The 17,293-nt window shown below is 35.2% G+C and overlaps 1 long non-coding RNA gene across 1 annotated transcript in view; it reads left to right on the top strand.

The window, feature by feature from the left end:
• The window catches only part of LOC145671893 (uncharacterized), a 319,786-nt gene that overhangs the window by 68,331 nt on the left and 234,162 nt on the right, over positions 1–17,293 (top strand). Inside the window, exon 2 of the long non-coding RNA XR_014128559.1 lies at positions 13,564–13,598. This is a non-coding gene — a long non-coding RNA (uncharacterized LOC145671893). The remainder of the gene's footprint in view (positions 1–13,563; positions 13,599–17,293) is intronic.

The raw sequence follows: 17,293 nt of genomic DNA on the forward strand, positions 1-17,293 counted from the left end.
GATAATTTTGTGGTGTAAACGAGGTAGAATGAAAGAGAAAATAAAGAAGAAAGTACGTTGGGTGAATACCTGCAAGAAAGTTCGTTACGTGCGTCAAGATGTATATAAAAGAGAGAGAAAGAAAGAAGCACGTGAATTCAGATGGATGAAAAACTGGACTGACATGAAAGAACTGATGAACTGGAAATTTCGGAAGAAATTTTGTGATGTTATTTTTTTTGAATAGAGGTGATCAACTTGGTAGCTAAGAGAGCAGTTGAATAATGTGTTCAACTTGCTATCCATTTTGCTAATCATGTGTTCAATGTGTTGTGATAATATAATTCAGTTTGTTTGTTCTTTGTTAATGATATCTATGCGACGGGTATGTAGGAAAAAGGGTACATTAGTGTTGAATAGTTGAGAATCGGGGTTAAATGAGTTTACATAGTACTGAAGAACGTTGCAAATACATTATTTGTGTTGAATTGTTGAATCGATCTATAGGTAGTTCGTTCAATTTTATTGCTTTAAAAAAATATTATATATATTTTTTTTTTATTTGAAGACGGGGCAAACTGTAATGGACCTGTTTGATCCATTACAGCATTTTATGTGATTTTATCTATGTGCGCCCTTATTACTCATATTAACGAACTTTAAATGTTTGGAATTATTGTTAATGTTGAATTTGATCAACGATATCAATCTAATCTCTAAAGTAAAGGATGACATGAAATTTATCTGCACCATCGTAATGTTGGCAAAATTGATATTGAAATTAATGCCTATTTTTATTCTTTTTCTTTACATGACAATTGAAGTTTGATCTTTGTATGTTAGAAAGAATAGTTTTGGCATATAGAGTTTTGATATGTGTAAAATGGGTTTTGATATATGTATTTTGTTTCTGGACGTACTGTAGTAATATAAATAATGTCCAGCTAAATCTAAACGTCCGGAATCCATAAGGATTCCGTGAATGGAGTATATTCCTTTCTCTTAATTTTACATTTGGTGTATATCATATCAGGAATTGCTGTTTAATTTTGTATTAGATCAAACCTATAGCGGTAGCAGTCACAGTTATAATATCGATTCTCAGGTGCTAATTCTTCTGTATAATGCGTTGACTTGATCCATTAATGTAATTTCATGTTTGATGGGCTTCATGTTGTTAGAGGAGATCATTTATGACATATCCTGCGATGATGATGATTAATTATAATATATATAAATATTTGATGAAGTGGACCAATGAATAAAAATATGAAACAAGCTATGATAATTAAGTGTATTGTATACGTAAAATGATGATTCTCCTTAGGCACTTGATGGCTGATGACGAATGTAAATATGAGTTGTACGTCACGCATCCCTTAAATATATCTTTAGCGTCTTACCTGTATTTAATCGTATGTAGAATCAGAAACTGTTATCGACCTGAACCTAATGTGGCTAATAGAGTGATCTATTTGTATCGTAAGTTGCTTTAACTATTTTATTTTCCATCTTTAATATAACTGCAACCACAAATATTCCTGATATGTTACAATGTTTCTCCTCCTGGTGTGGCTTTCCTGCGTGGTGCAACGTATCTGCAGTCTACACTTTTTAAAGAGTAGCAGTACAAAATTGGCGACCGTTGATCTAGGACCCAGAAACTTGTGTGGAGAAGTTTCGTGCACGGCGTAGTGAGAAGTGACCCAGTAGAGTACAAGACCTATTATCTGAGAAAAAGGAGATATCCAGAAGCGGATGAATTATGTGATTGTGGACACAAATTATGTACATGATGGATGACACGAAAGAACATACTAAAGTCAGAATGCATGCCTGTTGTATAAATAAAACGGTATCAGAGAAGGAAGGACGTAAAATAGTAGCATCTGTAATATGTGCCACGTGTGATTATAGTTACCACTGTAGGTGTATAAACATGACATACGAAATGTTGGAACAGTTGATTTTGAAAGAAGAAGTTTGGACATGTGATCGTTGTAAGAGTGAAAAAGTGAATGCTGATTGCGAAAAAGAAAGTGTTCCGCAATTAGTTTTGAAAGAGGTACCACAGGAAGAAAAGCACACGAACCTAGATGACATTAATGCAACTTTTGAAACTATTAAGAGGATGTTAGGAATTCTAATGGAACAGTCAAATAAAAATGCTAGTGAGGTTTGTGATTCGAAGGATCAAACTCATGATGAAAATAAGAAGTTGTGTGAAACTATTCCAAAGAATCAAGTAAGCAGGAAACAATATTCTGAAAATATAGAAGAGGTGAAGAATGCTGCAGACACCTCGCACATTATACAAATGGAGGTTTCTCAAGAAGAACCTGAGGTAATACCTGGGAAACTAGCTGTTTGCTGTTTTTGTGGTTATACTTCAGCATATTTGAATAATTGTCAGAAATGTAAAAGAAATCTTCCTAAAAAAGTGAAAATAATTTCTGAAAGTAACCGTGGTAGTGTTGTCAATTTGAAAGATGAAATATCATCAGATAAATGTTATAAAATGCCTAATAGTACGGACGAAAATACCAGTGAAAGTGGAGAGATAACTGCGTTGGCTAATACAAAAATTAACCCTTCAGAACCAGACAAACCTACTCAAATTAAAACTCTTGAGGAACCAGTTTGTTTAACACTTTCTTCAGAGCAAGAGAACTCAAGTAGAGATGAAAACAGTGAATCAGGAATGAAATGTAATTTTTCTTTAGATAAGGAACACCCAGCGACTGTGTACATCAATGAAAAGGAGCAAATTATTATGGATAGCTGTGATGAACCTAGTTGTACATATGAGCGACAGCAAGTAAAAGGAAGTAAAAGAGAATTGGATATGGAAAGAATGATTAGAGATGGATCGGCGCCAGGTCAGTTTACTTTATTACAGTGTCACAAAGTACGAATAAGATCATATGAAGCAGTGCCAAAAGATAGAGTGATGCTGTTGTCGGAAGGTGTACTCCCTATTGCGAATGAATATGAAAGCGTTGGTAATAGTGCTGTGTTTAATCAACAAGACGATACTCGGAAACGCAGTACATTGCTACCTCAAAAATTACCAGATGATAGCAAAGTTATTTTGAAAAATATATATGAAGCTCCTAAAGTTCTTGAATTGGACAGCAAAGAAGCAAATGAAATACTTGTAACAACATCACCAAAAGAAGTACAACAAGTATATAAGAAAGCAAATGAAAGGAGAAAAAGAATGGAACTAGTAGAACACCGAAAGAAGAAGAAAATGAAATTTTGTGGACTTGAGCAAGCAAAATATAGTTGCATGTATCTGAAGAAGCCTGGACGGAACAAAGTGATAATGATGATTATGAATCCTAAGAGAAGAAGAAAAAAGAGGATAATTTTGTGGTGTAAACGAGGTAGAATGAAAGAGAAAATAAAGAAGAAAGTACGTTGGGTGAATACCTGCAAGAAAGTTCGTTACGTGCGTCAAGATGTATATAAAAGAGAGAGAAAGAAAGAAGCACGTGAATTCAGATGGATGAAAAACTGGACTGACATGAAAGAACTGATGAACTGGAAATTTCGGAAGAAATTTTGTGATGTTATTTTTTTTGAATAGAGGTGATCAACTTGGTAGCTAAGAGAGCAGTTGAATAATGTGTTCAACTTGCTATCCATTTTGCTAATCATGTGTTCAATGTGTTGTGATAATATAATTCAGTTTGTTTGTTCTTTGTTAATGATATCTATGCGACGGGTATGTAGGAAAAAGGGTACATTAGTGTTGAATAGTTGAGAATCGGGGTTAAATGAGTTTACATAGTACTGAAGAACGTTGCAAATACATTATTTGTGTTGAATTGTTGAATCGATCTATAGGTAGTTCGTTCAATTTTATTGCTTTAAAAAAATATTATATATATTTTTTTTTATTTGAAGACGGGGCAAACTGTAATGGACCTGTTTGATCCATTACAGCATTTTATGTGATTTTATCTATGTGCGCCCTTATTACTCATATTAACGAACTTTAAATGTTTGGAATTATTGTTAATGTTGAATTTGATCAACGATATCAATCTAATCTCTAAAGTAAAGGATGACATGAAATTTATCTGCACCATCGTAATGTTGGCAAAATTGATATTGAAATTAATGCCTATTTTTATTCTTTTTCTTTACATGACAATTGAAGTTTGATCTTTGTATGTTAGAAAGAATAGTTTTGGCATATAGAGTTTTGATATGTGTAAAATGGGTTTTGATATATGTATTTTGTTTCTGGACGTACTGTAGTAATATAAATAATGTCCAGCTAAATCTAAACGTCCGGAATCCATAAGGATTCCGTGAATGGAGTATATTCCTTTCTCTTAATTTTACATTTGGTGTATATCATATCAGGAATTGCTGTTTAATTTTGTATTAGATCAAACCTATAGCGGTAGCAGTCACAGTTATAATATCGATTCTCAGGTGCTAATTCTTCTGTATAATGCGTTGACTTGATCCATTAATGTAATTTCATGTTTGATGGGCTTCATGTTGTTAGAGGAGATCATTTATGACATATCCTGCGATGATGATGATTAATTATAATATATATAAATATTTGATGAAGTGGACCAATGAATAAAAATATGAAACAAGCTATGATAATTAAGTGTATTGTATACGTAAAATGATGATTCTCCTTAGGCACTTGATGGCTGATGACGAATGTAAATATGAGTTGTACGTCACGCATCCCTTAAATATATCTTTAGCGTCTTACCTGTATTTAATCGTATGTAGAATCAGAAACTGTTATCGACCTGAACCTAATGTGGCTAATAGAGTGATCTATTTGTATCGTAAGTTGCTTTAACTATTTTATTTTCCATCTTTAATATAACTGCAACCACAAATATTCCTGATATGTTACAATGTTTCTCCTCCTGGTGTGGCTTTCCTGCGTGGTGCAACGTATCTGCAGTCTACACTTTTTAAAGAGTAGCAGTACAAACGCAATCCTAGATCTCCCCTAAAGAAGTAATATTAAACCTTGGGTACGTACTCTCAAGGGCCTGCGATGACTTCTTACGGTTACGTAAAATTTAAAATAACCTAATTCTATTCTGTAACGAATTTTTGTTCAATTTATAGCATGATCCTCCTGCTTGTAGCAAAACTGGGTTATTTAATTAATAACCACTGTATTTATATGACAACAACGCGAGTTTTTATTTTTCAAATTGATCATTCGGAAAACATGAAGTCGTCTCATACTTGCAGATTAAACTTTGGTGGTTTAAGTCAACGTTTTTACATTATGTTATAGCTTATACCGAACGTTAAAATATGCCCCCATTATTGTAATCATTACCGTTTTGCTAATAGTTGAATATCCAGTCATTGTTACCTTAAAGATGTACGAACCCTAAACTACCGTATTTTTATTTATGGTAGTATATTTTACCGGTATTTGTTGTTTTATTGCCATAATTCAGACCATTGGTTCAGGCCATAATTCATCGTGTCGCGACACACTGGTGTATCACGCAGTCCCCTAAAGTGCGTCGTGAAATTTTAGAATTTGAAAATCATGAATAATTTAATAATATTTGGTTAAAATCGAGACAGACTGTAACAGTCAACATCTTCAGCGGTAGAAATAATACTCAATCCTATATAGAGTCATTATAAACACTAATAGGTTTCACTATTATAATAGATATTATTATTATTATTATTATTATTATTATTATTATTATTATTATTATTATTATTATTATTATTATTATTTATAGTAAAATTATCAAACAAGTGTGTCGCTATGTTCTGGATGTTCAGTAAAGTGTGTCGTCAGACAAAAAGGTTGAGAACCATTGATTTAGACAACCAATGATTGACATAAGTTTACAACAGGTCTTGTTAACTTTCTTTGGTGAATCTTAAAATATTTTACATCAATAAATAATTCGTAATTTTAATTATTAACAATTTGTTAAAAATAAGAAAATTCTCAAGAAGCCTCTTCAAAATAGGTGTGTCGTTTTATATCCAGGGTTGTCTTATAGTCAACTAAATACGGTAATAAATTCTATAATTTATTTTTATATACCTACCTATAATTTAAATTAAAGATAGATTATATCTGAGAATATACGTTTGAATAGTATTGTTAAAGGTACATGAGAGGAATGGTTGAATATCACTGTCCTAAAGCGATGTAATAAACAAAGAAGTTTGGCCAATCAGATCGAAAACGGCGAGTCCGCCAAAAAACTCTGATGATGTATACTCACAAGTAAACCTTACGTTTGGGTGAATCGAGTTGCTGACTGAGACACATATGAGAAACTAGTACTAAATGTGGTCAGTATTTCAGTGAAGTTTTAGGTGCGAAGCTCCAGGGGTTTAGGAGATACAGCTACCAGACCATCACATGGAAGTACAGAATAGTCTTCATACAGTTGGAGGTAAAAGCTCTGTAAGACCTCTTGTAACGACAAAAGGTGAATAACAAATATATGAGTACATATTAGGACTAGGGAGAAGTCATATAGTAAGGATATACCTGACGGCGGCCATCTTGAAATCCGCCATTTTGAATTAAGGTTAAGTTTTTAAAATAGGAATAGGGTCATGTGATACATGATTTAAGGCGCAAATTCAATCAGAAGAACAATGGTGACGTTAATTTTGATCTACGCGCAATTGGTAAAAAGTCACAGGGAAATTAAATATTATTGCAGCATATGTATTAGTCCTTTACCCCACTTTGTAAATTTTGTGTTAATGATAATAATTAAATAAAAAGCAGGTGAATAAATATTAGGTGTATGGTAAGAGTTGCCTTGATGGCGACCATATTCAAATCCGCCATTTTGAATCAGACAAAAGTTTTAAACAAAACGCATAACAGTGACACCTTATTAATAGCAAATTTTTTACCATAACTCCAACGGTATAACCATTTTTGCTTTATCATTAACCAGCACAAAATTAAATGGATCGCTCCTTACGACTACTGCTTTGACGAAATTGTTAACGACAAATGTGTCAAGTGTAACTCGATTGCCTTTGTCAGGTGTGCTTACTGTGAGCAGAGCATTTGTGCAAGTCATGCACTCTTTTCTGAACTACATACTGATTGTACTAATTGAGGACTTTCTGGAAGAAAGACCCAAGTTCAATTATGACTCAATTCCACTTTGGTCGTTTTTCCTTAAATTAGCAACTTGTTTATGCGATAACAAATGCTGGTTAATGATAAAGCAAAAATGGTTATACCGTTGGAGCTATGGTAAAATTTGCTATTAATAAGGTGTCACTGTTATGCGTTTTGTTTAAAACTTTTATCTGATTCAAAATGGCGGATTTGAACATGGCCGCCATCAAGGCAACTTTTACCATAGACCTAATATTTATCCACCTGCTTTTTATTTAATTATTATCATTAACACAAAATTTACAAGGTGGGGTAAAGGACTAATACATATACTGCAATAATATTTAATTTCCCTGTAACTTTTTACCAATTGCGCGTAAATCAAAATTAACGCCACCATTGTTCTGCTGATTAAATTTGCGCCTTAAATCATGTATCACATGACCCTATTCCTATTTTAAAAACTTAACCTTAATTCAAAATGGCGGATTTCAAGATGGCCGCCGTCAGGTATACCCTTACTATATGACTTCCCCCTAATCCTAATATGTACCCATATATTTGTTATTCACCTTTTGTCGTTACAAGAGGTCTTACAGAGCTTTTACCTCCAACTGTATGAAGACTATTCTGTACTTCCATGTGATGTTCTGGTAGCTGTATCTCCTAAACCCCTGGAGCTTCGCACCTAAAACTTCACTGAAATACTGACCACATTTAGTACTACTTTCTCATATGTGTCTCAGTCAGCAACTCGATTCACCCAAACGTAAGGTTTACTTGTCAGTAATTTGTTTCCCAATGCTTGTTTTTCTTACTTTCTAGGAATTCGCTACTATTTCACTCAAGTAGTTCTATAATTGCCTTATGACGTTGAGTTAACGCGTAAAACGCTATGACATATTGGAAACCTAATTCGATACCCATCAAAGTCCCCCACCGCAACTGAAGAATTACCTAGGTCAGATTTACTGAAGTACTAGTGTTGCCTAGTTGTAACTGACATGGGCACCCAAAGAAAATTTTCTAGGAGGGATCATCTCCTTGGTTGCTATATTGCGTTTGGCATTTTTTTTATTTATATTAAGAGAATCTTAAAAAAAAATGTAATACACTTTCGTGAGCAAGGGGGCCCTGGCAGACCCGTATTCTCAGGGTCTAGGGGTTCGGGCCCCCCTACAATTTTCACGGTAGGCTTGTAAATGAACTATAATGTGATTACGAATTATAATATGGTTGGATCGGGCACCCCTAACTTCTACCGCCCCCCCCCCAATTTGGGCTGCCTACGGCCCTGGGCCCTGCCTCCTCTTCGAGCGCCCATGGTAACTGATAATATGATTTGATACAATTATGACACTCAACATTTCTAAGATCTTTCACTTTGTAGGATACGTTCAGTAGTTAAATAAACGATATTTCGTTGCATTTTCAATAAGATTTATCATTAGATTTTTAAGGCAGAAAAAAAGAACTCGCAGTATTGATAAACATTATTGGTGAGAGAAACTGAAAAATATTTACCACTTTTCCTCTTTGAGTTCAATTAGATTTGAATAAAAAAGAGAAATACTCAAATGAGTGGGGTGTAACTAATGTCATCAAATTAGGGAAAAGACTTATTTTTCGACCTTCACCTGTATGTTTCTTCTTTAAAAAATTAATTACAAGGACAGTATCGTACGCGATCGACGAAACTCATCAGATTTGACCAAGCTTTGCATGATGGTAGACCTTGAAATATGCATAATACATATATGAAATATTATGATATGCAGGCATTTGGTTCTTCCTTCGAAGTTTGGGTTTGAGCTTAGACTTTCGAAAAACAGAAGAGATTATATTATAATATTAATAACAAAAATAAAACGAACAAACTTCTTATTAACAGGTTATAAACTAAATGGAATATTTCAGTTTAACGTCCTACGTGCATACCTGTTAGGCTAAGAGAGACGGATGATTAAGGCAAGTGAATGATAATGGAAGAATTGGTGGAATGAGATTGTGGGAGGAAGCGGGTGTACTCCGAGAAAACCCATAGACACAATGGTGTCCACCCCAAACTTACTTGGCCGGGGGTTGAACCAGGAACCTAACGCACCAGAGGTAAGCGCTTACCTCTGAGCCACCGTGGTCCTCGAAGAGACTGAATGACGAGACGGATGTTGGAAATGCAATGTGTACCTTTAATGAAGTTTTGCTAAACAATAAATAAATATATAATTTATGCAGAAAGGATGATTTTTTTTTACAATAATATCATTATTCTCATTGATTCTGTGAAAAATAATAGGAATTTTCAATTTCGAGGAATATTTTTGTATTTGAAGACAAAATATATGTCATTATTCTGTGCCTAGATTTACTTGGAATAAACAATTTTAAAAAGTTGTGTGATGTCACGCGTACTATGTATATTTGTGTTAAATTACCATTTCAAAATAATTACATGTTAATAATGAACAGTGATTTACATGGGGCATTTGCTGACGTGACGAATAGGCATTAACAATATAATATACAAGTAAAAGATCATGACTTCAACACTGATGTGAATAACAAAAGAATATAGACGACAGTAAAGCGTACAGGAAGCACGGAAATTAGTTGGAAAGAATGAAAAGTTTTGAACTAGAGAAAAAAAAATAATGAGAAGATGCACACACGTGTGGGAGTAACAGTACTAAAATAGGTGAGGAAAGCTTCCTCTTATGACTTCCTCTTGCCAGCTACCCTGTTATTATTATTTGAGGCAGTTTTTGCTTTAGTCTTAACTCACCATGTAGCAATGCCTGTCTCTCAGGAGGAAGTTGGAAAGGTTAATCATAAAGTTGTTGATATGCTCAAGTAATTTCAGACACATTCAAAGTATATACCATGTGTTTATAAAATAATAGCTCGTTTGGTAAAGACGGTACAGTCGTCAGAAAATCTGCACACGTAATTCATACTTCATATCCATGTTAGTAATCTTGAACATTAATAGAGCATGTAAAGAGCATTTGATAATACTAGAGTAGATTGCAAATGAATATCCTTCCACAGTGTTTAACCACAGAACACATCCAAACTAAAGAGATCCAATGTTGTATGCAGAATGATAGATTTATCGTTTCCAGTTACCATATTGTAACAAAAGCTGAGGTTGAGCCTGCTCTTGTGATGCTAATTTAAAAAGAAATTTCACTGTCACGTACCGTTCCTGCTTTATGAAGATCCAATGCCCAAGCTACAAACTAGAGATAAGGTTGACCATGAAACAAGACCATTTTTGTTTGAGATACACGATGAAACAGAGGTCTTCCAACCGACACACGTACTTTCCAAAATAAAAACATCTCTTACAGAGATGGAGTGGGTCAGTGGGTATGGGCCAACAGGGCGTGGGACCAACGACCCACCGTGATCCATTCTGACCCACCGACTCACTCTGCTCAGTGCATTGTAGACAGCATCTTCTGAACACTTGTGAATTTGTCAACGTTTTACTTTCAAGGCTCCATTTTTCTTTTTCCAGTTGTTTCTTTTTATTTACCTGAGGTGGGCATATCTGAATAGAAAAAGAACTACACGCACTTTTGGATATTGATATTTACAATTGTAACAATAGAAATAGGACTTATTACTTGGCTCTTGAGGCACAGTCGAACTTTATACTTTTTTTCTCTTTACATTGACCTACTTTACTTTGATTTGAGACTTTCAAATTTCATCCTATTTTCCAATGAAAAGTGTCTTCAATTAAACAAGGAAATAATTACATATAATTGATGAAATTCATGAAATTCATCGTAATATGGCCCATGACAAACACTTTATCATTTTATATCGTAAAGGTCATATCCACCGGTATTGTAACAAAGTGGTGCTTGAGAGTTTGACCGTAGAAAATCAAAGTTCGATTGTGATAATTTCATACCTTGTTTTATTACAAGTGTAAACTTTAGTCAATGGACAGGAGGGCGTTGATCGTAGGTCAGAGTTGATGACGATGGGTTTTGGTGGATCACGGTGGGTGGTGGGACAGTGGGTCATGGGTCAAGTTTTCATTGACCCACGCCAACGAGACAGTCTCAACTCTTGTCTCCTAGGCAACATTAGTTGGAGATTTTCATCACTTCTGGTTTCAATATATCGGTAAAAATGAAGACAATCTATTCTTAGGACTCTGAATTCATATTATAAACAAGGTTTTCATTACTTTTTACCAAGTTTACGCTATGGGAAGCAAACGCTGACACTATACACCCTCCATTCCAAAAGAAACCGAACGTTAAAAAAAACAAAAAAGCAATGTACATTTTGGAACAAATCATTTTTATTAATCAATGTATTCCCCTTCTGCATCGATACACATATTTGCACGCTCCAACAAGTTGTCAAACGACTTTTCCATGTCCTTTATTGGAATGGTCTTTAGGACGGCGTTCGTCGCCTTCTCAATGGCATCAATCGATGCGTGCCACTTTCCTTTCATCGCCAAATGCAGTTTCGGGAACAGATAGAAATCGCACGGAGCGAGATCTGGTGAATAGGGCGGATGATGCAACCGAATAATGTGATTTTTGACCAAAAATTCAGTTACAAGTCGCGAACGATGTGATGGTGCATTATCGTCCAAAAGAGTCCAACTGCCGATTTCGCGATATTCGGGCCGAATACGACGAATTCTTGCCAGCAAACGCTTCATGACGCCCAAGTAAAACTCTCCAGTGACTGTCTGGCCGGGCTAAACAAATTCTTTGTGGATAATTCCTTTTGAATCGTAAAAACAAATGAGCATCACCTTAACTTTTGACTTCACCAAGCGACTTTTTTTGGGTGTTCCTTCATTAGGCGCTCTCCATTCAGCACTTTGCCGCTTTGTTTCGGGCTCATATTCAAAACACCACGTCTCGTCACCAGTTACAATCGATTTCAAGAAGTTTCGATCCTGCCGAGCACATTTAACGATGTCTTTGCAATGCGCAATTCGATCAACTTTTTGGTCTTCGGTGAGTTTGTGTGGTACAAACCGCGAATTAACCTTCTTAAGGCCCAAAACTTCGGTCAAAATGCGGTATGCGGTTGTTTGAGGAATGCCTAATTCCATTTCAATAACTTTCACTGACGTTTTTTTTTGTTATGTTTGATAAATTCACGCACTTTTTCGATGTTTTCTTCCGATAATCCGGTTCTGGGACGGCCTGATCTTTCGTCATCATCCAGCGTCTCTCTACCCGATTTGAATCGCCTGAACCACTCGTAAACTTGCGTACGGGATAGACACTCATCACCATATGCATTTTGTAGCATTTGGTGCGTTTCACTAAAAGTTTTACCCAGTTTAACACAAAACTCAATTGCAGCTCGTTGTTTGAAACTCATTTTCCGACCGATGTACACAACACACTGACAGTTGAAACGCAATAACTTTGTTGCCGTGCATCCAAATGTCATGACATTTATACCAGTTGTCAATGAGGGACTACGCCATCTACCGGTAAAATATTACAACAGATGGCACTAGTGGTACTATTTGTTTTCAAAAGTTCGGTTTCTTTCGGAATGGAGGGTGTAAATGATACAGGATGAGAATAGAGTCTACTCTTCGGACGGTAAATCAACTACACGATGGAAATCCAATTCTCAAATGGGAAGTGACTAAATATATCACTTCCTGTTTCAATAGAAGAATAAGAGATGACAGAAAATCTACTCCTGGAAGGTCGAATCTATTTCCAAAACCGTTTTCGCTGGCTCCTAACACTTTTGCCCGTTGAATCCAATATTTAAACTGTAAGTACGAACGGGTGAAGACGGAATCTATATCAATATGAGATGAACAAATATCTTTCATGGGAAAGTTTCATTTCGGCCTCTGGGTATACGGTAGCTTAAGCTAAAATTCTAATAGCTGTGAATGGAATCGAACTATCTCCACCCCTCACAGAAACTGCAAAAATTCATACTACTACTAATTACTGATCCAAAAAATGTTTGCTGCAAGTTATGGCCGAATACTTAGGATCAGTGATGATTTCCCCGGAGTATTTCTACAGTCATGCTCAACCTGAATTGTAGCTGTACTCCCTTCATTTCCTGTTTATTCAAGGTTGCTCCGCGACAAATCTGAAATCACTATTGTTAATAATAATAATAATAATAATAATAATAGTAATAATAATAATAATAATAATAATTATTATTATTATTATTATTATTATTATTATTTAATACAAATTACCTTCTCCCTTTCATTTACCTTATTATTCTAATGTAGTTGTATGATCACTATAAGAAAAAAACTTTCTATAGTTACTAAAAATAAGTGCTTTTTGATTGTGTATTTACATTATTAATCAAGAATATCATGATTTACATATATATTAGTTATTTTCCTGCTCTACTAGTCTAAGAATTCTTCAACTGCTAGCATACCTAATTTTCTTTTTTCTTTTTCTCTTTTATGGCAGGTTTCATGTAATCCAGAGGAATATATAAGTCACAAGTAAGTCATAAACTCCACTTCATATAAAATTTAGGTAGTAGCATTGTACTATTAGAAAGACTGATATAGTACGTAAGGGATCTACTACTAACTGGATTAATAGGTTGAATCTCCAGAGGGGTCAGATTTTCCATCTGCGTTTCAGACCGGCTCAGGGCTCGCCCAAACTCTATAAAACGGGCACCTAGGAAATCTTGGAGTGGTAAAATCAACCGAAGAATTGTGTTGCTTGTGCCAAGTATCTGATAAGTAACTGCATTTGTTTTGTAGAGTCGCTGCTGTTGTGTTCATATGGTGTTATTGGCTGAAGAAGTACTGGGAAGGGTAATACTATTGGTTCTCTACACTACTTTACGATGTTGCCAGAATATAAGATCAGTAAAAGTCAGAAGATAAAGTCAATTTCTTCTCTTGTTTTGTTATGTAGTGATTGTTGCGATATGAAAAGGAAAATGAAACCACCAGAAAAATTGCAACACAAAGTAATTCAGTTCTATAATCCTACTGGAATAGTTAGTATACTTTAAATATTGAAATTCTGTAGAGGAGAAAAATCCTATACTAGTCGTATTAATAATACATTTTTAAATATTATTTAAATTTCTTTTTCATATAGGACAACTAAGTTAACAGCCATCCGGGTAGTTTAATGTGTGATCCCATGTTAAATAATTTCACACACATTCAACTTAACTTTACAATGTAAAAAGATCTAAAGAATACTTGTATACACGACTACTCTCACACAAATTTAATTAGGTTCAACTTATCTTTTTTGGTTTATTAAAACACTTAGGCACATACAAATTGCACGGGAAAGCAGTACCTAACAATACTGTCATACTACGTTTGACTACTTTACAAACAACGGAACTAGTTCGCATTATTCCCATCTACCGAAAATGTTATCCCCCGTATGTCATCTTAACCTGTCTCATGTGGGACCATCCTTCGATCTATGTCAGCGTAAAATTTTGAAAGAAGACAAATAAAAATTTACAATGAAAGAATTTACAATGACAAGAATTTACAAGAAATTAATATTGAAACCGAAAGTGGTATTAGATTTCTACCACTTTCTATTTTAGTAGAGAGATTAGAGTAGAGATGGAAAATATTCTTGGGAGGTTTAATTGATTGCAGGAAACTGTTTCTGCTATCTATGATCTTTTTCATCGTATGACGATCAATGCTAAAAGTGGAACTAGTTAGTTTCTGCCATTTCCAGTTATATTAGAGAGTTAAAAAAGAAGGTGGTAGAATGTAGAATGTAGAATTAATGTGTTAAAGGAATCAGGTAAGTACCAGGTACCTTGAGTTGTGATTAGTTATCTTGGAGGATGAAGTGAACTACTATAGTATTGTTGTATTATGATAGTATTGTTGCACAAGGTAGATATATAAATGATGGAGATATTTACTATCAACGGTGGCCCTAATGGGTTGTGAGAATTTTATTGATGGCCTCGTCATTCTCTTGTGGCTGATAATTTCAAAGTTTCAAGCACGTGTCATATAAGTAAATGGATAGTGAACCAGTGCCTGAATCTGAGCGACAGCGAGCACAAGCAAATATGAGCCTCATTGAGAAGAACAAGCCTGAGTCTCTACTGAATGCGAGATCGAGCTAGGGCGAATCTCATTGAGGATATCAATCGAATGCGAATCTGAAGTAGCGTGAGCATAATGAAAATTAGTGAGCTCGATTCCATTGAGGATAGTGATCCGATCTCGCTCAAGCCGGACTGAGCATCGATTGCAAAACAGCCATCTTTGGCATCAGTTTTAAGAACAGCGACGAACAATCTAGAAACGAATGGCTTAACGAAAGATTAAAGTCATAATCTTTTGTACTTCATTTGAAACGAATGAAGTAGCTTATAAATGCCAATTGTTTTACTGACTTTGATTTTCAAGTTCATTCCATTTGAAAACTAGCAGAATACCGTTGTTCTGTTGTTCGAAAACTTGGAGCTTGACTTACTCTCTGTGTGTATTTTAGCAGCAGAAATTCCAAAGCGTACCCATCTAATTAAGACACGTATGGCCCGACCTGTAAGTGGTGAGAAGTAAGACGAAAGAAAAGAAAGAAACAGATCTTGTTTCATGAGGTCCCTTTACTCACAAAAACAAAAAACAAAAAAAAAGAGAAATAAAATAAGGGAAAGAAGAAGAAGAAAATAGAGAAGAGAAGAAGCAGAAGTTGGAGGCACTTTTCCAAACTTTTATTGTCACTGTATATATCATTTTCAAGTTTTGGAAGCACAGCTATATAACTTGTAGAGCCACTTTGTCGGCAAGCCTAATAGACTAGTGAAATGCGCTCTTGGACTTGTAGCGGTGATATGGAACTAAATGGTCACCCGAGCGCGGATGACTTCTCTCTCTTTTTTTTAAAGTTACTATTTTTACCTTTTTTGTTAAGGAAAAAGATCCGCAAATATCCCTGTCCACCTAATTCAACCCGACCCTCCCAGATAATTAACCGGTAGCTGGATAAGGAGCACTTGTAGTTAGAGAAAAATATAGCGACTAGCCAAGCGGGGAAGAGATAGGAGTCAATGGCCTGGAGCTAAGTCGTTCGTTTGTTGGGACATGAAGTTATGGACTTAAAGTAACATTCGACCATCCGCCACTTCTTTTTGTACATCTCTTTTTTTTTCTACCACTTACGGAGGACTGCCTCTTTTTCTGTTTCTCCCGAAAAAAGTGACATTTTTGTTCCTCAGCTGGACGTGTCCGCCCATCTCAAAACCAACATCCAGCAATCGTTTCTGATTCACATCACCGCCTCTTGCATCAGTTGTGTGATTCATAGGTGTGTTTTTGCCTTGCTTTTCCCTCTACTTTATATTCTCTTCTTCTTCCCCTTTACTAACATTTTTCCATTTTCTTTCTCTACTCTTCCTCCCCATGATCAGTTGCATTTTGAAGCTATCTCCGTAAAAGAAGGAAAAACAAGCATACGTCGCGCTTCACTTGCACGCCGTTCTTCCACCATTTATTCTCAGCTTGAGCCGTCAACTCCCTCTCTACCTTTGGTTACGTTATTAGCAAGAAAGGGAATTAAAGTCACAAAAATACCTTTATTTTTTATGACTGCCCCTTCCTTTTGTAGGTGTTTGTTCTACAGATTCTTTTTCAAGCTTCGAATCCCCAAGTTAATCATCCATTGCTTTTTAAACCCTTTTCATCCTCACAGATACCCACTCATGCCCCCCCCCAAAAAAAAGCTTATTATTGTATTTTTTCCCCTATTTTCTCTATTTATGTAGAAGAGTGTTCCAGCAAGGCAAACTACCTGAAAAAATAGCGGATTTTTCTTTATGTGCAGTTAATAGCAAAAACTTATCTGTAATGTCCATCATGGCTACCGCGCTTACTATAGTAGATTTAAACCCGAAAACATAATTGCAAATTGTGTATGTTGCCAGGTCAAACCTATTGCTGCACTCGGAAGCCAACGCCTTAGGAATCCTAGAAGAAGTTCTGATATCACTTTAATGAAAAGTCGGGTACTTCATAATTTGAAACAATTAATTAAGGCAAAAATTTTAAAATGATAGACATATACATTCTATACATTCTTGTCAGTCGTTGACAAAGATGTTACCGCTGTAAATATTCAATACACTGAGAAAAAATACGTTATCCGGACAGCGGTATATTCTATAAATATACGGAATCCATTAGTT

This window comes from Thermobia domestica, chromosome 15 (assembly GCF_964235325.1).
Source record: "Thermobia domestica chromosome 15, izTheDome1.hap1.1, whole genome shotgun sequence".
NCBI classification, from domain to species: Eukaryota; Metazoa; Arthropoda; class Insecta; order Zygentoma; family Lepismatidae; genus Thermobia; species Thermobia domestica.